At 41.6% G+C, this 22,546-nt stretch overlaps 1 protein-coding gene across 6 annotated transcripts in view; it reads left to right on the forward strand.

Moving 5' to 3' along the window:
* The first annotated feature begins 3,105 nt into the window (after positions 1 to 3,105).
* NR2C1 (nuclear receptor subfamily 2 group C member 1) overlaps positions 3,106 to 22,546 on the forward strand; it is a 104,580-nt gene continuing 85,139 nt past the window's right edge. The window contains exons 1-2 of one of the 6 annotated variants that reach the window (XM_067559799.1): positions 3,106 to 4,060; positions 14,868 to 14,924. The gene's annotated coding sequence lies outside the window, so the exon portion shown is untranslated. The remainder of the gene's footprint in view (positions 4,061 to 14,867; positions 14,925 to 22,546) is intronic. The other 5 variants (XM_067559796.1, XM_067559794.1, XM_067559798.1 and 2 more) reach the window with 5 other exon arrangements.

Consider the following 22,546-nt stretch of genomic DNA (forward strand, 5'->3'; position numbering starts at 1 on the left):
TGCAGAAAGTGAGGCCTGAGGAATGAAGTCAGGCTGTCTGGTGAAAACAGTGAAGAAAACATCTTCAGAAATAGTCGTATTTGAAAATCAATAATTGAAAAACATTAACCTATGAATTTTTTCAGTTATGAACCATAACCGTGTGTGTGTGGGAGTGAGTGGGAGATGAGAATGAAGGATACTGCATGCAAATTTAGTAAGTTAACGTTGTCACAGAATTTAGTCCTGTTGTGCTGCAGAGTAGATCATGTCCTGGCTATTACCAAGGAACCGCTATTAAAACGCTCTGAGTCTTCAGTGGATTATGATGACCCTTCAGCTCTTGTCATTGATAAATCCTACACAAAACAATCTTTATTGTAACTATCTGGTTCCTGATATCTGCTGAGTTAGACTGGAATTTCCTTTGTCCTTGAGGACATGCACCCAAGTCTGATTCCTGGAAGAGTCAAGTACAGTAAATTAAGATTGCAACTAGCTTGTAAACTTTCAGAAAATGTTTTAACAGGTTAATAGTCCTAGGAAAAAATTAATGTTAAATAAAAGTCAAAATAAGTGTGCATTTAGTTTGAGACAATGCGTGTGACCAGAAAACAGAAGCAATGGTTGCAAAGATCCTTTTACTGAACCACTGGTCTGAGCCTGAGATTCTGTTCACAAAGATAAAATTGTAGTAGTGGGGGGCTTTGGAAGGGGATATTCACATGGGTAAATGAGGAAAGCTGAAGAGTTTTAATTCAAAGAATACAAATAACAATTACTCCTCCTTCAATGACTTTTCATGCCTTTCTTTCCTGGATATTGATGCTGACTTCATCCAATGGGAAATTACATAAATGTTTTGTGTTTATATAATTTTATTTATCACAATAGTGACCTAATCCCAAAGATCCATTTCTTCCTAAACATGACTGCACACTTTTTCTAAATTAGCAGAAGGAGGCTAGCAAAGAAGAGCAATAAAGCATGACTGAATTGATATATTTTCAAATAAAACTTCACTTAGGGTATATGTACATGGCAAAAAAAATCCTTGTAGCAGAGTCTCAGAGCCAGGGTCTATAGCCTTAGGTTCACATTATAGCACTAAAAATATCTGTCTAGGTGTTTGGGCTTGGGCTCTGAAACCCACTTTCCACTCTAGGCTTCAGAGCCTGAGCCCGAGTCCAAACATCTACACAACTATTTTTAGTACTGTAGCATGAGGCAGAGGGTGTAGACCCAGGCTTTGAGACTCTCAACCATGGGATTTTTTGCTTTGTAGACATAACCTTATAGTTAAGTTTGCTGTAATATTTAACATAAGCCTTATCCAAACCACCTAACTGCTTGGCAAGTGTCAAGAAAACATGAGGCATCAAAATACTGGCAACAACTTTGATAGTTTATTCAATTACATAATATCTGAATACAGCATCCTGATTAGCTAGATTATCAATGTTAGGTGATTACTAGGTGTTTGAATACCTGCCTTACAAAGACTTTTCCTCTAAGTGGAAGCACTAACAAGTTTAGCCAACAAAGTTCTTCCCCACTGGCCATCACGAGCCAGGAAGGACATTGTTCCAAGGCACTGGTGGTTAAATGAGGTGCTCCTAGTACCTCTGAGCAATGCTGGATGAAATTCAGGCAAAGACCACCTACCATTTGTCTCGTCATGCTATTGGAAATAGTTTGTTTTGAATCCGCAAAGTCCTACATTTTACTCATACTGGGAGGGACTTAAGTGAGCCACTAAGCACTGACTGTCTGGATTAACCAAGCTATCTATAACTCAAAACAAATCCTTTGATGTTTTGCCCAGGCTATAATCAAGGCAAAGATACTTTTGTACTTTTTGATACAACATTGGCCTGGATTGAGGAGAACTGGATTCTATTTCATCCGCTGCTACCACCCTGCTAAGTGATCTTGGGCAGTCATAGCACTTCTCTGTGCCTCAGTTTCCCCATCTGTAAAATGGTGATAATGATCTGTTCCTTAGGAAAGCATTTTGAGATTTGCTGATGAAAAGCACTACATAAGAGCTAGTTGTTGTTTGGTCTAATGCACGGCTTTGGCATGGGAATTCAAAATACCTTTGAAGCAATTGTGTAGGTTCTCAATCACATGACTGCCAGTGCCCTGTAGCCATCTTCCCTCTTGCTTCAGTTCAGACAGGTCATTTGCAAATCAACATGACTTGTGAGAATAAAGTGGGGGAAGAGGACACCTTGAGATTCTAATGCCTGAGGCTGAACCTATTACAGCTTTTGATGGGCTGGGATGTTCACCTTTGGCTGCTCCTGGCACTGCTTCTGACCAGGAGCTGGTGTCTCCTGCTTTGGAGAGCTAGCAGGATGCTCTAGACAGCATCTGTATATTTAGGGCTGCTGTAAGCAGGATCTCTATAGTTAGAATCTTCCAGAACTTCAACCCTACAGGTCTTGTGGTGCCTTTCACCACAGATTCAGCCTTGAGAGCCTAGTTCATGGCCAAGGAGTCAGAGCTATGGCTAAGGGTGTCTGGGAAGTATTCTAGCCATCGCTCCTTGGCCATAAGGACATAGGATAAGTGACCACACAGGAGCCTGAGAGCAGCAGCCAGAGACCAGACCAGCTCCCAAGCAAGGGGCTGCTATGTAAATGAGCTAATTCACATTAAAGAGTGAAATTAATAGGCAGTAGGCTTAAAACAAACATAAGGAAGTACTTCTTCACATGCTGCAGTCAACCAGTAGAACTAATTGGCAGGAGATGTTGTGAAAGCCAAAAGTATAACTGGGTTCAAAAAGAGTTAAATATGTTCATGGAAGCCAGGTCCATCAATGGCTATTAGTCAAGATGATCAAGGACACAGCAGCCCCATGATCTGGGTGTCCCTAAATCTCTGACTGCCAGAAACTGGATGACAGGGAAAGGATCACTCAACCGGCCCTGTTCTATTCACTCCCACTGAAGCACCACCCACTGTCAGAAGACAGGATACTGGTCTAGTTAGACCACTGGTCTCAGCCAGTATGGCCATTTTTATTTCTCCAGCAAATTAAGCAAAGGCCAAAATAAAGCATGAAGCCATTGGCGTAAATTTGCTAATTTCTGCGCTTTCAATTTTAACAGGTACGTTTAAGGCCCCACGCCCTAGCAAAGCAACGATAGAGCAGTTTTTCGGAGCAGCATTCTCCCTCCTAACACGGTGTGAACACCAGGCCAAAACGGGCGCTGGATGCCCCATACACGAGGGGGAGGAGGAGAGGGGTGTCCACGCTGGGCGCCCACGCGGCGTTATAGACAGAGGCAGACGGAAGAGGTGTTTTTACCCCGGCTGGCTGGGGGCCGTGGGCTGGGTGAGGGTCCACCTGCGACCCGGACACCGACCTACCCCGAACCTCAGGGTGCAGGAGGGCACAGCAAGGTCTCCGCGGCTCCAGAAGGCCACTGACCCTGCGGCTCAGACCGACTGATTACGGGTTACCCACGCCACGGCCGGGCCCCCGGGGGGGCGTTTTCTGCCCGCCCCCCAGCCGCGCGTCAGTAACAGGGGCTGTGCCCGGGGCGGCGCAGCGAGCTGGTCGGGCCGCCGGGGGCACTGCTCGGTGGGCTCCCCAGAACAAGAAGCGGCACCAGGACCAGGAGGGAGCCGCGCCCGGAGGCGGGGAACCTTGGCCCGGCTCCTCTCCCCGTCCTTGCCGAGAACGGCTCGCCCGGGGCCGGCCCGCCGTGGAGAACCACGTGCGAGAGGAACAGGCGCCGCCGCGCCGCCCCGCCCCGCGACAGCACGTGGCTCCCCACCGGGGCCCGCGCGCGCGCGCGCCCTCTCAGTTGTCTGGCCGCGTCTCGGCCCGGCCCCTTCCCGAGGCTCCCTCGCGCTCTCGCTCTCTCTCCCGGCGCGCTCCCGTCCCGTCCCCCGGCGGGCTCGGGGCTTGCTGTGCGCAGGCGCGGGTCGGGGACAGGCGGGCGGAGCCGAGCGCCGCGCGGAGCGGAGGGGGCGGGGTCACGAACTCTGACCTCCCGGAGCCGAGTCGCCGCTACCGACTAAAATAGCCCCCGGAGCAGCTGCCGGGAGCCGCCGGGCCTGCCAGGTGAGAGCGGCCGGGGCTGGCCTGCAGCCGCCTCCCCACCTTCGCCGGGCCGGGCAGTGAGCGGCGCCGGGCCTGGCGCGACGGCGCTGGGCCGCCTGCGGGTGGCTCTCACCCCGCGCGGGCGGGGACGGGGCGGGGGGCTCAGTGAGCGGTTCCCTCCGTGCCTGTCCCAGGGCGGGCGGCTCCAGGCCCGGCTCCCCCGGGCGGCGGCTCCGCGCCCTCCTGACCTTTCACCTACAGGAAAAGCTTGTGTCTCCCCTCCCCGGATCCCGCCTTGCCTTGGGGCCCGCCCCGCCCGGGGATGGGGGGCGGCCGCGGCGGAGGCTCCTCTGCGGGACTCCCCGGGCGGTGGCTTTGGCTCTGGCTTCTCAGCCCGCCTGAGCTGCCCCGTTCCCCTCCGCCGGCTCGCCCCTTCCCCGCTAGCGCACGGCCTCCCGCAGCAGCCATTTTGTGTGGGGCTGAGCGGCCCGTGCGGGTTTGACTGCGGCCGCTCGGGCAGAGCGGGAGGCTGGGCCCCGCCTCGGCCGCCGCTCGGCAGGGAGCTGGCTGGCTCCGGGCCGGCCCGAGCTGGCTGGGCGCCGTACGTCCTCCCCGCCGGCGGAGAGGCTGCTCTAACGCGACTTTCAAGTGACAGGGTTAAAGGCCGCGCCAGCCACTTTCCCTGCCCCGGGTGTGTGCGGGGAGGTGTCCGGTGGAAGCTGCCCCCGCCCCGCTTCGCCTTGTGTCTCTTTCATCACAGAGAAAGAAGCTTTCCCCATGGTTGGGCTGTGAAATGTGCTGGCTGCATTTCAACTTTGTAAGCGAAATGGACATCAGGGTAACCCTAGCAGCCATTTTGCTAGAAAACACCTGGGCAGACACTGCTGCATGTCACTGTGAAACCAAGACTGCTTCAACTTGCAAGGGGACCTGTCAGAATGAATGTGGTGGTTTTAGGCAAAAGGCTTATAGGGCACACAGGAAAGTTCTTTGTTTTCTTCCTCCACCCCTTTCCCCCATGAACTTAACCTGCTGCTTGCCTTCTTGGTCTAGATCTGGTCCAGACAAAATAGTGAATAAGATCTGGAGGGGGTAAGGCTTCATTTTGTTTACAATCCCTTGATTGTCCGGGTTTAGTGAAGATACTACCTCACCCACCTTGTGTCTCTAATATCCTGGGACCAACATGGCTACAACTACACTGCATGCAGGTTTAGTGGAGACTGATATATTTCATTCTTAACACAATATAAAGTAGAATGGAAATTGCCTTATAAATATTGACAGGTTTCTGTATAGTTGATAGGGGGACACTTACTGCTTGCCCCTCATTTTGCTCTGGTGGTTTTTTATTGCATTAATTGTACCCACTAGTGCTCAAAATGCATTACATACTGAGCAAATGCAAAAGGCACAGTCTGTGCCCTGTAAAACACTTACATATTTTGTAATAAGTGTTTCAATTTTGCCGACATACATTTATTGAAGTTGACATTGACTTTAGTACAGGGCAAAGCTAGCCAGACTTGACTGCATATTAAACTGTGTTTGCAGCTGGTAGTTACTGTTGAAAGGAGGTAGGAGCACAGTGGTGTTCTAGGCATTGGCACTATTCTTTTTATGTATTAGTATTATTGGAGCATGTAGGAGCCCCAGTTGTGGACCTGGACTCATTCTGCTCATGCTGACTTATTTAAAGAAAAAAAATGATTGCTGAACTTTTTAGTCAGTTGGAACTGGGTAATTCCATAGAAAACATTATTAAAAATGAAATATCAAAGCACTGCAGGGCCAAAAGAAATGACATTGTTCTGTTTTGTGATGCCTTTCTGTTTACATTTTTCTTTGTAGTTTTTCTGTTGTAGGGAAAGTTAATTTAGTCATTCCCTGTTGCTTTTGCCACATCTTATGATTTGAAATAGTTTTCTGAAGGCAGTGTTTCCTGTCTGAAAAGAATTGCTGTGGATGATAGACTATTGGAAAGAGACAATCATCTTAAATTGGTATTTGTTACATAGTATCTGAATGTCTCCAAGAGAACAAAAATCACATTAGGCCAATGATCTAACTATTCTCTCTATTTTTCCCTTTTCTGACTCCTGGGGCTATGTTTTAACAGATTTATTCCTCTCTTCCTAATTCTTTACTGTTTTTACTTGTAGTTGTGAGAAAGCTATATCAAAGAAATAGGTTTTACTCTTCATCCTGAAGGCAATGAGCTTTGTGGGCATTCTTATCTTCTTTAATGAGTTCCATAGTTTTGGTCCTGGTGCCAAAAAAGCTGTTGGCTGCTCTTAAGAGCATCATCCTTGAGGTTGAGCATCATGGTTCCTATAGAATAGTGCTTTGATGGAGATTATTCTCCTGGAAAGTGATTCCAACTAATCTATCTTCAGTTAACTCTAAATTTTTCTGTAGATTACTGAAAAAAAGCTATTGGAACTGATGGCTCAATAATAAAGGTATTATAGTTATTGACAAAGTCTGTCACTATTGCTCGAATGTGAAATGTATTTACAGATTATTTCAATTCAGCGTTACCTGTTTTGTTAATACTGATTTCCTGATGTAACATAAGATTTAAGCTATTTATACTGACACAATGTTGAATATTCCATTGTTTAAGTTTTGTATGTTGGGATATTTATTTTTAGTTATTTTACTTACTAGTTGCATTGCATTGCATTGATTAATGTGTAATAAACATGTAACTTTTCTCCATCTAATAAAGTTGCTGTAGTTTTACTACTGTTTGTGAAGCAAATTGTAACACGGGAGAACAGATAAGCTATGGTCTATTGATATTTTGATTCTGAAAAAGTAGGACCAATTTCCAGAAACGGGAATAATCTCTGTGTTAAGAGTTTAAAATAGTGTCAAGTACATGCTTACTCTCCTGGCTTCTGAGCCATAAGTAGCTGAGGTTTTCTCATCTTGATTCTGCAAAGCTTAAAGACAAATATGGTAGGATTTCACAGCATCTTGTTTATATTTTGATGAAAGAATGATGTTGGCTCTGAGAGAGAGTGAAAGCTACAGCTAGTAAATGTCAGAACAAGAACACTGTACACTTAATATAGAATATTTGCCTAAGGAAAACCATAAACTCTCACTGTTTCTTAGCCATGATACTCAGTATATAGTTTTAGATGTCTTCATTTAATCCTAGAATCTTCTTCCAGCATGCTTACAAAGATGATGGGGGCATTTGACCAGTTGCTAAAAGTAGCAGTGATAGACAGGGAGGCACTGGCTTGGGCCAGTAGAAAGCCATGTAGGGTATGTACTCACACACACCCACGCTTTTTAGGCGTGTCTATACGATACTCACCTAAGCAGTGGGTGGTTACACTGCTGTTTATACCCATGTTAGGGGCTGTGTGCATATGTGTACTACACACCTCCAAAAGAAGCATGCAGTGTAGATGCACCTTAAGGGTTTATCTAAATGTGGAAGTTAAACCAGTTTAAACGTAAAACTGATTTAGTCAAACCAGTGCAACTTTTGTTTGTGAACTCATATCTATTTAAATCTTTCTATCTGTTTTGCTTGCACCTGTACATTTAATGGCACAAGCTAAATTGCTGTAAAACAGGTTAACCAATGTAAGCATGTTATATAAAGTTGAACTGCTTAACTAACAATATAAAATAACACCTTAAGTTAAAACAGTAAAACCTAGTGTGTACTGTCTTCATTCTTCTCTTAAGGATGCATCAAGCAGTCCAAATTCTGCCCGTACAAATCTTCAACGTGACTGTGCAAACACCATTGTAATAAAATCCCCAACTCTATCCCAAGAGTTTTGCCCTCCAAATGTGTTTGTCTAAGAGATCCGTGAATTTTTGCTGCGGAGTGTATTTTATTTCTGAATCTAATGCATAGCTTAAAAGGGACAAATATCTCTGAGTTTGTACTTTTTTTGCTTCTTTATCATCAATTTTCTGTATTGTCATGCTCCAGAATTTGAAATGGAATCTATTCCTTGCTGCAAAACTATGCTCCTTCATATCAGGACTGTCTATTGCAGGGGTGGCCAACCAGTCAGAGACGAAGAGTCAAAAAATAGGTGTAAATATCGCAAAAAGCCACAGTCTCTTACCCTCCACCGAAAATTCACACTGATGCGTCAATTTCGGCGGCAGCTGGTCACTTTCACTTACAGTCTCAAGAGCTACATGCAGCTTGCCAGCAGCATTTATATAAGCAAAGAGCTGCGTGCGGCTTGTGAGCCACGGGTTGGCCACCCCTGGTCTATTGCATAGGTTTAACTAGATCTCAAATCAGTCTAGTTAGGCTGGTGTTGTCTTCCAGTATAGCTGCATTTAAGCCAGCATAACTATATGCTTAAATTGGTTTAGCTTGATTTCGTAATTGATGCAGACTAAACAAATTTAAGTAAGGGTTAGGGCTGGTCTGTGTTCGACAACTTGCACCAGTTTTACATTTTTCCTTTTTAAAAGAATGAACCCATGCAATTCAAATCAATGCATTGTTGTCTGAAACAATAGCTCTAAGAGGTATAAACTGCTCCCTTCACCTCAGCTGTTAATTTTCAAACATAAAGATGACCCTATAAATGTCAACATATTTCACTGTTGACTTGCTTTAAGAGAAATATTCAGATAATGTGCTCATGTCACAATCCTAAAGTGTTTTCCATACCATTACCAATCATCCTGTGCCAAAACTGCCTGATTCCCCTTTTATAATCCAGTTATGTATTTTCAATAAAAAAAATCTTTTGTGGCATACCAAAAACAGTGTGGACTGGAAAAATGAATTTAATATCAAATAACTGGGGTGCTATACAAATTGAATTTAAAATGTGAGATTTTTTTAAAATTTAAACATGAAAATAAATATAAGTGAAACTGCTGCAGAATTTCCTTTATGCTGTAAAGCAGAGAGAGTATTTTTTTTTTTTGTCAAGATTCAAATTTCTTGCTCAAGGTATAGTTAAGGTTCAGACTCCAGCGAAATATTTTTCTCACCACTATAACAATAAAGATAAGGACAAGTTTACACTACAAAAATCAAGTCAACCTGAGTGAAGTTGACAAACAGCCACTACAGTAATTACTGCATTTTTTCATGTCCACACTACACCACTTCTGTCACTAGCGTGTATCTTCACCAGGAGCACTTCCACTGATTTAACTGACAATGTGGGATATTGTGGGGTACTGACAGCTCGAAGCCCTGCTACTCGGGGCTGACAGCCTCGCAATTGCATCCTCTGTTGCTGCCTTTGACAGCTCGAGCTTAAAACGCCAGCAACAGTGAAGTAAGCATAAGTAAATAAAAAAGATTTTGCAGTCCCTTAAAGCATCTAGCAATCCGGATTTGGCCCGCTGCCCCTGCTGTAAAGTACACAAGGACCTCTGTTTTATATCTTCTACTTTGCTTGAAAAATTCAGATCTAGTCTTTTTGGGTTTTTTTTCTGAAGCTCCATGGACAGCTAAAGAACTAGTAAACTTGACGTTAGATATAAGTGAAACCTGATTGAAAGGGGAAATTATTTTTATTCAGTCTGTTTAAATATTTTTTGTTTCCTATTAACCTCAGAGTTACAGGAGAAAATGTCTTGAAAATATTAAAAATGCCTGCTCCTTCAATCAAAGGTTGCAAGATCTCAGAAATTAAAGGATAACTGCAAAGATCACACTGTGGGACAAGTGGTGTGTCTTCCTTAACATTTGTATGCTACATTGTGGGCACTGTTGTAAATGCCTACTATTTGTAAAGGAGAAACGAGCAAATATTTATTTTAAAAAACTTTCCAGCTTTTTTAATGCATACGTAATAAGCACAAAAAAAAAAGTACACACTTCATTTGTAATACATTTTCAAATAAAAAAGTAATTCCTATGTAAATAGAATTTGTGAAAATTTGTATGGAAGATTCTTTTTACAGTGTTTAGAAAAAGAGAAGGATGTCACTGTGGAATATAGGACTGTGAGGGCAGAGGGGGAATAAGATATAATAGGTTACTTCCCCTAGCCTGGTAAAATATCATACTTTAATTCAGTGCTTCTAAAACTTTTTTTCCAGAAGGTGGCTTCTCTCACTGATCACCTTCCCTAGCAGTCCTTTGCACTTATCTTTCTTCCAGCTGCGGTGTTTAATATGAAAAATTAATATCAGGGTAGTATTAAGCAGTGAGGAAAAGATGCTTTAATGTGACTGGTGCACTTTTTTGTGTTTTCATGTCTGATTTTGTAATCAAGTTTTTAGGTGAGGTGAAACTTGGGATACACAAGACAAATCAGACTCCTGAAAGATGTACAGTAGTTTGAAAATGTTGAGAACCACTGCGCTAGATGAACAGGGAAGCTTGCAAGGCAAAATGAATATCACACTGACTCACCATCAGAAAAAGAAATAGAAATAGCAGTGAAAATAATGGGAAAGCTGCAAGAATAAACAATTTAATTTATATAATGAGCAGCTAAAAGCTGGTGGGACAAGTGCTATCAGCATTAGAGAAGATAATTTAAAAGTTTTGGGAACAAGAGGAGGTACTGGATGACTGGATAAAGGCAATAGTTGTACCAGTCTTGAAGAAAGGAGATCTTCCAATCCAAATAATTATAGAGGTATAAGCTCATTATTAGTGCCAGGAAAAATGACGAAAGTAATTCTTAACAAATTAAGGCCAGTTTTAGAGGATGTAACAGGTGAGGAACAGTGAGGCTTCAGACCAGGTCAAAGTTGCATTGTTCAGATATGTGCACTCTGATAGTGGTGGGAGGTTGAGAAAGGGAGTGAGAATGGGAATTAAAGATGTTTACTGTTTTCACTGACTTTAGTAAGGCATTTAATTCAGTTTGGAGGGATGCATTATGGAAAGTAGTAAAATGTAATGGAGTTCCAGACAGTATAACTGCAGTTATAAAAGTTAGGTACAAAAACTTCAGTAGTGCCATAAGAATTGGTGGAAAATTAAGCAACTGGTTCAAGTCAAAGTTTGGTGTAAAACAAAGAGTTATGAAATCACTATTGCTTTTCATCATGGATATTAAGAATGGTGGATGAATTGGAGAGCGTGATATTGGGTGATCCAGAACAACAAAAGTTTTGCTGGCTAAATGCTAATGTAGATAAGGCCTTAGAAAAATAAGTACTTACATCTCTACTTATTTAGCACTTTAATCATAAAGGATCTTAAAGTTCTTGACAAACTCTGATGCCTACTTATATATAATCAGCAAATCTGAGTAAATTATGCCACCCTTCTAATGAGGACATAGTTACACTGGGCAGTAATTTAGGAATGAAAATGAAGAATAGAGTTTTTGTTTTAAAGTGCAGAAGGGATTTAGGCAAATGATCCATGTTAAAATAGCAAGAAATGTTGGGAATTTTACCAAACAGAACCTTTGTTTTACATCTCATGAAAAAGGGCAACATCCCATATTGGACAATAGTTTCATTACTGGCTCAGAGGAAAACAAACCATCTACTGAATTGTCATCAATTCCTGTAATCCCTATGAGGTTTCCTTGGAGACCTCTCATTTAAAGAATTAGCTCCATACATAGTTGGTTTCTGAAACCTAATGCAGTCACATGTTGAGGTGTTATGACTGTACAGGGAAATGAAATAGTCTTTTCACTGAACTTTCCGTAATCTTAACGTTTTGTTGAACGGGGTGATAAGCTTTCCTACAATGGTTTACAGTTGTCTGAGAGATACACAGGAGATTTTTCAAATAATACCTGGTATAGTTATACTGCTATAACCCAAACTTATTCCATAGTAAGAGTAATTTTTTTTAACTTATCTTAAATCATTTCTAATACAACCTAAACTAAACCAGAAAAGGCACTCTTATACTAGAATATGAGTGCCCAGATGAAGTGTTACACTGGAATAACTATAGCAGTTTAAATGCACACTGTGTCTTATACCAGTATAACTTCCTATGCCACCAGCCGTAGTTGAAGTGCAGGTGTACATACAGCACTATGATTATTTTGTAATATTTACACATCCTCATAAGTATGTTCCTAAATATACTAAAACTTGGGCTGTTGTTTAAAGCTTGTAATGTAAAATGAATTAGCTACAGAATTCTACAGATTTTAGGTGAAAATCTGGCATAATCTGATGAAGTTTTATGCAGACTTTGAAGCCATATAATAAATTAGAAGTAAGAAGATATATTAACGTAAAAATTAGGTATAAAGACCCACCTGTATGTGCACAGCTTCCATTAATATCAATAGGAGTTGTAAATGGAGTTGAGGGCCTGGTGTTTAGTTCTCTACAGTGTGTTTCCCTCACGTGGTGTTAAATATTCATTTACATTGCTTATAACGGAACATTTTTGGAAATATTAATTAAACATAAAGCATCCGTTAGTATTTTAATTGTTTTGGGCTTCCTGGTGATTTTGTCTTTTCTATCATAATTTTAGAAGTGGATGTCAGTTGAATGAACAGTTTAAGAAACAAACAAACCCCTGACATATAAGCATCAGCATAAAGAAGGGTCTGAGAGAATAAGGATGCTTTTTAGAAAGAGAGTAAAGTCAGGTATCATATAGTAAGAACATGTGACCATGCATATTTCTTTTAAGGTAATAGTTCTTTTTAGATCCCTGCTATATAGCACAGACTGATCTGTAAAGATGGAGAGCCATTGATTTGAATTTTGCTCTTCCACAGCAGACTAAATCTGCTCAGACAAATTGCACAATTTTAACTACATTAATGTAGCTGAAGCAGTACAGCCTCTAGTTGTGAATACAATTATTCTGGTATAAATGTGTTAGTACTGATTTAGTTTATTCCTGTACAGGAAGGGGAACAATCTATAATGGTATAACTGCAAGAACACTAGAGGTTGCTATTAAACTGTGTGTAAGACTAAGTCTAACGTTATGCACTCTGGAAGGAACAAACTACTACGGCCCTGTCTTGAAGGGCAAAAAGGATGGGGTTTTTTCAATCATGTTAAGCTAACATAGGGATTCTCAACCTTTTTTGAATCATGCCCCCAACTTTTTTTTTGTAAACAAAATATGACTTTCCAATATAATCTAGATGGAATTTGGGTCATTAATACATTGATTCCAATAAAGGATTCTTCTTTAAATAAATCAGTCCTTTGAATCTGCTGTCCAACTGTGCATAGACTGGAAAACATTTTAAATAAGAACATATCTTAGTATCCACAAAGTTTTTCAGGGCAGTATTTTTCAATTTCGGCATCAAAGAGTGTTAATCTGAAGGGCAGCCTGGCCAAATTTCAGTGGGGTGGCATTGACTTATCAAATTTTTTGTAGACATCCCTGCAAAGGTGAATTTTAAGGAGGGATAGGAAAGAAGATGATAAAGTAGATTTGGGGATGTTTATGGGGAACTCTTTGCAATTGTGAGGCCCATCTTGGGAGAAAGTACAAAGGACTTGTCTGAATATTTAATATGTGGACAACAAAAATTGGCATCATTGCTCCTTTTAACTGTGACACTGCTTTAAAAGGCTAGTAGGGGGACAACAACAAAAATCCGCTATCAGTCTCTTTTTATTATTAATATAGAAAACAAAAAAATTTATAAAGTGTGCTCCTCAGAGCAAGAAATATGCCTTAGAAAGCACTTAGCATGTTGTGGGCATGCTTAGAATTAAAGAATAGGAATAAGACTATTACTGAAAACAAGGAAATTCAGAGTTTAGGTTGAACCTCCTTAAAGAATATGTTCAAATATTTAAGCCCAGAATTCAAATTATGTAAAAATTCATGTTTTGAAGATATTTCCATTCAAAATCCACTGAAGTAATAATTTAAAAATACTTTTTTTTGTCATGAAATTAAAATAACTATTGCTTATTCTCATTTCTTCAGAATTTAAAATACTGCTTTCACACAATGCCAACTGCTTACAGGTGCAGTAGCAAAAAGCACAGATTCTTTGGGGGTGGGAGGGGAGGCACATGTGGGACAAAAAAATTGAATTATCTAGAAATCTGTGTCTGAGCAACAAGGTTTTACTTCTCAGTGTACTGAGAACTCTTCAGAGGAGAGGTAGAAAGATTAATTCTCGTGAGTTTCCTTGCCTTGATTAGAAAGAGGCAGGTGTTTACTGTATTTGCAGGAGTCATAAAATTAGCAACGAAGCAGAATATATTTTGCAGTTATCAGGGATTATGTAAGAGGAGAGACCAGAATCTATTAAAAAAAAGTATGAGATTATGTAAAACTGCCTGATTTAAATAAGGAAATAAAAAATTGGATCACTGTACACTTGGTAGGCACCAAAGCTTTACTGTTGAAAAGCATTTCTATGTTTGTTAGTTCTCATGAGCCTTGGTGCATATAGCATCATGGAGCTGTGCTAGCTGGCTGTTGCTCCCATTGGCATTATAGTTCATGAGCTTGTGGGAAAACTTGGAATGCGTTCAATAGCTGGAGAGCTTTCATGCTGAAGGAGGGATCTTCCATTAAGCTGTATTGATCCAGTATTGGCCTAATGCCTACATTAGTGTATTATTTTCTGCATCAGTAGAGCAGATGGCCCAACAATACATGTGAAGAAAGTAAAATGCTTTGGAGTGGCCTTTCCTCTTTCATGTGGAATGTAACGCCAAATGTTTTGAGAACAGTATTTCCCATTTTCAGATAGATGCTCTTAATACCAGTTCAGAATTCATTCACATTGAAAAAATATTGAATTATTCATTTCAAAAGTCAGCATTTTTGCCAGACTAATTCAGGGATAACAGTTTAAAAATGCAAAATTATTATGCTATCTTTGTAATCCTGTATAACAACAACTACAAAACTGAAATGCTGTGTATTTTGTTTAATTCATCACAGGAGTCTCCAGTGTGTGATTATGCATATGAGGTGTGAAGTGTAATCTAGGTACCATAGGTAAGTTAAAGGTGAACTCCAACACTTTGTACACATATATATATATCCCAAATTTTTCTTCTGCACTTACTTTCTCAGTACTTAATTCAGGGTTCCATGTTTGCCCTGGTAACTTCAAAATTCCCTTAAATATTGCTCAGTGTTTCTTCAGGCGGTGTTGATGTCATCAGTTGTAACAGAGTAAACCTGGAACACTGAACTCAAGGCTAAGGCTACAAGAAAGTTTTACCAGTTATACCAACATAGTTATACTGCTATAACCTCTTGTTTGGACACTCTTACTTTGGTGTAAGTATGGGTTATTTTGTTTGGCTTAAGCCCCTTTCCAAGTGACATGAGCTAAACTGAAAAAAAACACTCATACTGAAATAAGAGTATTTATGTGGGGAATTATACTGGTGTAATTACAGTGGTTTAAATTCATATCTTAGACTATGCTGACTTTTTTTCTCATGTAGACAAGGCCTAAAGCAGTAATCCTGTAAAAGCTGACACGCATGCTTAACTTTATGTACAGCAAGTAGTCCTGTTGATTACAATGCTACTACTCTCAATATGTAAAGTTAAACACATATAAGTCTTTTTTTATGTGAGCCATAGCAGGTGAGTAAAGGAGGGAATGGATTTTAATCATTTTTATTTTACAATATAGTTGAGTTTCACATCTGCATATTTTAGAGGCACTGGAGTCCTGTTGAAGTGGAACTAGAGATATTCAGCATCTTTCAAAAATCAGAACATTAATCTCTCTTCCCTGACTTTCAAGCCACATTGTCAAATAAAATGTGCTCAGCCTTAAAATAGATTAAAACAATCTGGGTTGTTTTGAATTACTTTAAAATTTACTATTTGGTCACAGAATAATAACCACCACTTATGCAAGATATACACAGCACCCTTTGATGCACTTCTATTGGTTGTACAGAAGAAGTTGCTAAAATTGACTTGTAAACAAGAATAAAGCTTGGCTGGTATAATATTTTTAAAATGCTTTCCTTGATGTATAAAGATGGCTTTGTGGGGGAGGGGAGTGGGTTTTGGTTTTGGTTTTTTAAAAGTTCAGCTCGGTTTTTTACACTTTAAACACAGGTCTTTTTTTTGTGGATGGCAGAAGAATTAGTAGGGTTAAGACATCATTTACCAAGAAAGGTTAAACTTACGCATTTGAGGCTTGTCTACACAAAGAAGTTTCTGCTTTAAGTTAAATTAGTATAAAATCAAACCTTTAATTATATCAGTATAACTTTGTAGACCAGGCCTAACTAAAATCAGATAGAAAATGATTTTGTTAAACCAGTACAAACTCTCTGTGGAATACTTACATTAGTTTAAAAATGTCTAAGAGCAGTTTAGTTTTGTATAAGGGCTTGTCGACCTACAGAATCATAGGACTGGAAAGGACCTCATAAGGTCATCTAGTCCAGTCCCTTGCACTTATGGCAGGACCAAACATTATCTAGACCATCCCTGACAAGTGTTTGTCTAATCTGCTCTTAAAAATCTCCTATGATGGAGATTCCACAACCTCCCTAGGCAATTTATTCCAGTGCTTAACTACCCTGACAATTAGGAAGTTTTTCCTAATGTCCAACCTAAATCGCCCTTGCTGCAATTTAAGCCCATTGCTTCTTGTCCTGTTCTCAGAAATTAAAGAGAACAATTTTCTCCCTCCTCTTTGTAATGACAATTTATGTACATGAAAACTGTTACTATGTGCCCCCCTCAGTCTTCTCTTCTCCAGACTAAACAAACCCAGTTTTCTTCAATCTTCTTTCATTGTCATGTTTTCTAATCCTTTAATCATTTTTGTTGCGCTTCTCTGGACTTTCTGCAATTTGTCCATATCTTTCCTGAAATGTGGCACCCAGAACTGGACACAATACTCCAGTTGAGGCCTAATCAGCGCAGAATAGAGCAGAAGAATTACTTCTCGTGTCTTGCTCACATGTAACACTCCTGCTACTACATCCCAGAATAATGTTCGCTTTTTTTTGCCACAGTGTTATACTGTTGACTCATATTTAGCTTGTGATCCACGATGACCCCTAGATCTTTTTCTTCAGCACAGTACTTTTTCCTAGGGAGTCATTTCCCATTTTGTAGATGTGCAACTGATTGTTCCTTCCTAAGTGGAGTACATTGCATTTGTCCATATTGAATTTCATCCTAATTACTTCAGACCATTTCTCCAGTTTATCCAGATCATTTTGAATTTTAATCCTATCCTCCAAAGCACTTGTAACCTCTCCCAGCTTAGTAAAATTAGCAAATTTTATAAGTATAAATATGTGGTGATGTGCCAGTTTAGTTAAACCAGGGCAACTTTTTGTGTAGAAAAGGACTACATTTACTTAAATATTTACTGATGCAAACTTCAGTGGTTTGAGCACATGCTTTGCATGTATGAGGCTGTAGGTTCAATCCCCACCGCCTCTAGTTTGTCCTTCTCTGAGCAGGCGGTTGGGCTCGATGATCTCTTGAGGTCCCTTCCAACTCTAATATTCTATGATCTAAGCCAGTTTAAACCAGGTTTCATCTAATGGCTGCACATGGTTCTAGTAAGACCGTTTCAAACTTCGAACACCCGTTTAATTTAGACATCTGCCAGCTGAGAGAAAAAAGTCTTTGCTCAAGATTTCATGTCCTCATTCCTTTAGATGAGGGCAAAGAAAGCTTTTGTCTTATTTTGTGGTTCACCAAGGAGAAAAAAAAGCCAGGAACAACATGATTTGATATTCCTCATATTTTTAAGGATTTTTTTCTAAACAATCATTAAAAAAACTTTTTGAAGGAAGGAAACATTTTTCAGACCTTTGTTACAAATCTGAAAATAGAATAAAAAAGGGATGGAGGGGATGAACAAACTTCTTTTCCTTAGTTCACATTAATAATGGTGATACAAGAAAATTAACAAAAGGAGTTCATTTCAATCTGTCAGATAAATGACTAGTGTGGGGGATATAGAAATGTGTCAGTGTTTGCCAACCAGAAAGAAAAGCCATTTTATTTTTAAGCTATTGGGAGGGTTCATTAAAGTAACAGTGAAAACAAAGTTTTAAAGCTTTATCAAAAAACCGCAAAAGAACTTCTGAATGTTTAGGCATGAGACTCTTAATTTTATTTTCACACCTTTTATTATCCAGCATTGTAGAGAAGCTAATACATTCTTTTTTCTTGATTATGATCAATTTTTATCCTCTTGAGCTTTGTCAATAAATGCCACATCTAAAGAGAGGCAGCAAGCTGCTATATTCTAGAACATTCATGAAAATGCTGAAGAGCTGACAGTAATCAAGTGCATCAAAAGATTGTTGTTGTAATAATTCATTATAAAATAGTTTCCATAGCATTGTAATATTCTTCCTTAACTAGTATTGATTTAAATATATCTGCAGAACAAAATCACTAATTTTTTTGTACTATTGTTTGATAATTTACTGTTAAAAATAACGTAAAATATATAGATAGAAAGTTTTGAAGTGCCAGGATTTCTCTGATAATCTTAAAAGCAAAAAAAAATTTATTTTTTTTTAAAGTCATAAAAATTGGTGCCTGGGGAATTTTAGTTGTAACATACTGATGTGTGTAAATTCAAGCTTGTGCAACCTTGAGACCTCACCCAGAGTTTTAGCCAAACGTCTCTCTGAGTTCCATCTTAACCAAGTAAGACACATGCATGTCTTCTTTCCCAACCTATATTCTATCAGAGGGGAAGTTAAACTTCACACATTGAATGTGCTTAACGTGCTATCTGTCTGTCTAGATAGGACTGAGTCTTTTAGGTTGGCCACTAGGTTATTTGTAGCTTATGTGGATAGGGTAAAAAGTCAGGCAATATCAACTCACAGATTATCTAATTGGATTTGTGTCTATATTGAATTATTCTACAAAATAGCTATTTTACAGCCAACTTTACTCCTAGTAAAGTTCAAGCAGCTTCTTCGAGAAATGTTCCAACCTTGGAAATTTGTAGGGCAGCAACACGGAGTTTCAGTACATACTCTTACCCAATATTACTCTATAGTATCGTCCATAGCAAGCGTAGTAATCCTTGCAAGCTTCAGCATCAGGCCTATAATCCAGACCATATTGTAGGCCGATGAAAGGTCTATGAAGGTTGCGCCGGACTTACTGTTCTTCTGGAATCCAACCTTGAAGTGCATTACAAGGGCCAAAACTTGTCTGCAACAATGGTATTCAGGCCAGAATCCTGCTTGCTCTTGGGGGATCACAGACTCGACAAGAGGACTGATTCTCCAAAGGATGGTATGTTCTAGGAGTTTGTAAGTAATGCACAGGAGTGATACTAGCCTACAACTTCCCAGGTTGTAGGTCAGCTTGCCCAGTTTGAATATGGCAATGACTATCGCTTCCCTCCAGGCTTTTGGGATGCATCCAGATTCCGTGATTTTGGAGTACGGTTTCACCAGCCATTGGAGTCCCCTGGAGCCTAGTTGAAGAAGAAATTCTGGGGGAATACCATCTCCACCATCCACCTTCCCTTTCTTCATTGCGGCTAAACCCCCTTTCACTTCATCTGTACTGGTGGCGATGGGGTCTTGTGAAGGGATTGAAGTCATTGTCCAGTGTAGTTGATGGATCTCTCGCTTGGTGTTTTTGTTGAGTGGTCCTTTTGTGCTGTCCACCAATTTGGAGGCTATGGAATTGGGCCGATGCTGAGCAGTAGGTGGCTGTGTGTCCAATTGGGAAACAAAGTCAGTTTGCTCTGGTTCCTCAACAGTGGACTGCCACAAAACTCGGTACTCTTGCCGGTGCTTTTCAATGTTTACACTAGCGACATGCCGCCAATGAAGTTGCGCATATTTGCATATGCGGATGATCTTGCACAGGCAACCCAAGCAGCCACCTTCAGTGACATTGAGTCCACTTTGAATAGAGACTTATACCACGGAGAAATAATAGCAGAAATGGAGGCTCAAGCCAAATCTTTAGAGAACAGCAATCATTGCATTCCATCTTGTTAACAGGAATACTAAGCTCACCTGAAAGTGACCATCTGTGGCAACACTGCGACTTGTTCCCACTCTGACCTATCTCGGAGTGAAGCTGGATCACATGCTAACCTTTCACAACCATCTGAAGAAGGTAGCTGCCAAGACGAAGACACTAGTCAACCTGATCCAGAAACTGGCAAGCACAAGCTGGGGAGCATCAGCATCAGTGTGACAGATATCAGCGATGGCCCTTATGTACTCCGTAGCCAAGCACTGTGCATCAGTTTGGACCAGAAGTAACCATACTCAACTTCTTCATGTCCAAGTGAACACTGCAATTCAGTGTGTCACTGGAGTCACTGGAACCCTCAAGTTGACCCCAACACCTTGGCTTCCGGTGCTATCGCACATTGCACCCATCCATCTGCCGTGATGCTGCAACCCTTTGGATATTCCAAAGGATCATGGAAAACAAACATCTTCCCATCCACCAGGACCTTAACAATGTTCCTCAGCACTGTTTGAAATCACGTAAGCCCTTTTGAACCCACACCCAAACCGCATTCACACAAAAGATGGCAGATGCGGACACTTGCTGCACAAATGGAAAAGACTTTCCAGTGTGCTACTGTGGTCACCCAGAACAGACCATGGAACATATAACATCTCAATGCCCAATTCACAAATACAAAGAAGGCATCGCAGCAATACACTCTGCTACTCCAGATGCAATTATCTGGCTTAACCATCTGAATGTAAAATTATAGTTGTTGCTCTATGTTTACGTCAGCCATACAAAGAACAAGACTATAGTGGAAGCATCAAGATTTTATGCTAATTTTGGCAGCGTTGTCCTACAGTCATTGTTTAGGTAGATTCCAAGCACCCACCTCCTGTCATCTAAGTCATTGCTTGTGAGTCGCCAAGAATGGAATATATATGGACAAGCATTGAAAGGGAAACAACAGTAACTTACTTTGTTAGCTGAATCTTCAGTGTATGTTTTCCATATATATTCCATAACCCACCCTGCTACTATGAAATATTACAAAACCTGGATTCTGTATTGGTGAAGGAACTGATGGTCACTTGGGGTTGCCCTTCCCTTTATGCCCATGCATGGGAAGCACAAAGACACGGCGTGCAGGTGCAGCCCCAACTGACACTGCTGGCCAAAAGATTCTGAATGTGAGCACATGAGCATGTGCACTGAGAGTGGATGTGAGGGGCGCCTGCCCCTCATTGGCCAGGAAAGGGTTAAGAGGGCCCTTGGAGAGTCTGCGTGAAAAGCAGCCAATCAGGGCCCAGAAGCACAGTATATAAGGGAGCTGCAGAGCAAGGATAGTGCCTCCCAGGAGCTCGAAGAGGAAAGACTGTCAGCACCCTGGACAGAGCAGTGACTGGCTGCTGGGACTCAGCAGAGATGAATGCCCTGAAGCAAGGGTGGAGAAGATACTGGGCCTGCAGGGAAGTGGCCCAGGAAAATCTACTGAGAAGCTGCGGTGGGAGATGCCGCAAAAGGCTGCCACATACATAGGGCCAGAATAGTTGGCGGGCCCGGGTCCCTCCCCAACCCCCAATCACCATTGGACTGGTGGCAGGATTGCAATGGCCACAGTGGGAAGTGGCTAGAATGGACTGCAGAATCTCTCAGAAGGGGGCAGGAGCACAGATTGTGACTTGACTGGAGGGCTGAGTCACGGGAAAGGGGGTCCAGCAGAGACAGGACTGAGTACGAGACACCGCAGAGAGAGACGTCGGCTTGGCTGAGAGCTGATTCCCCAAATAACCAGCAGGAAGCGCCAAGGCAGTGAGGTGTACCGTGTTATATGTGGTGGAGAATGCTGGAACACGGTCATCCCTGATATAACGGAAGATATATGGATAGAAGACCTTTGGGAAAGTTGCCCAGCATAGTATTTGAGAGACAGAAAAAGTGCCGAAATGATGGAGCCGCAATATGCAGAGCCACTCTTTGCTGAAGGGAGCAAAACCCTCCCCAGCTGGGCCTTGGACTGGCCAACCCAATGAAGAGGACAGACAAACAGGGCAAATCCAGGTCCTGCTGATGCTAAATAAGCTAAATAAGGAAACTCACATGGGAGCCGAACAGGCTGAGGAAGGAACCCAGAAATTGGAGAAGAGGGTGCTGGAGGATTCAGTGGGTCAGATAAAACAGTTTCAGGAGAAACTGGTAGCTACTGAACAAGTGGTGTGGATTGCGGTGAAAGAAGGAGGAGGTGTGTTTGCGCTTAAAGGACACTGAGAACCAGTGAGAGACCCTGAGAGGCCATCTCTGGGTAGCACAGAGCATGAGGCATCTCTACCCCCCGAGGATGGCAGGCTTAACGGGTGTGTGTGTGATGAGGTGCCTGCCGCTCACAGGCCAGGAAAGGGTTAAGAGGGCTGTTGAAGAGGCTATGCAAAAGGCAGCCAATAGGAAGGAGCTGCATGGCAGCCAATCAGGGCCCAGGAGGCCAGCATATAAGGGAGCTGCAGAGCAGAGCAAAGACAGTGCCCTTCAGGAGCTAGAAGAGGAAGGACTGTCAGCACTCTGGACAGAGAAGTGGCTAGCTGCTGGGACTTAGCAGAGCCAAATGCCCTGAAGCAAGGGTGGAGAAGGTACTGGGGCTGTGGGGAAGTAGCCCAGGGAAATCTACGGAGGAG

The sequence above is a fragment of the Emydura macquarii genome, unplaced genomic scaffold (genome assembly GCF_026122565.2).
Source record: "Emydura macquarii macquarii isolate MOO-44397 ecotype Brisbane River unplaced genomic scaffold, CSIRO-AGI_Emac_v2 contig_2205, whole genome shotgun sequence".
NCBI lineage: Eukaryota > Metazoa > Chordata > Testudines > Chelidae > Emydura > Emydura macquarii.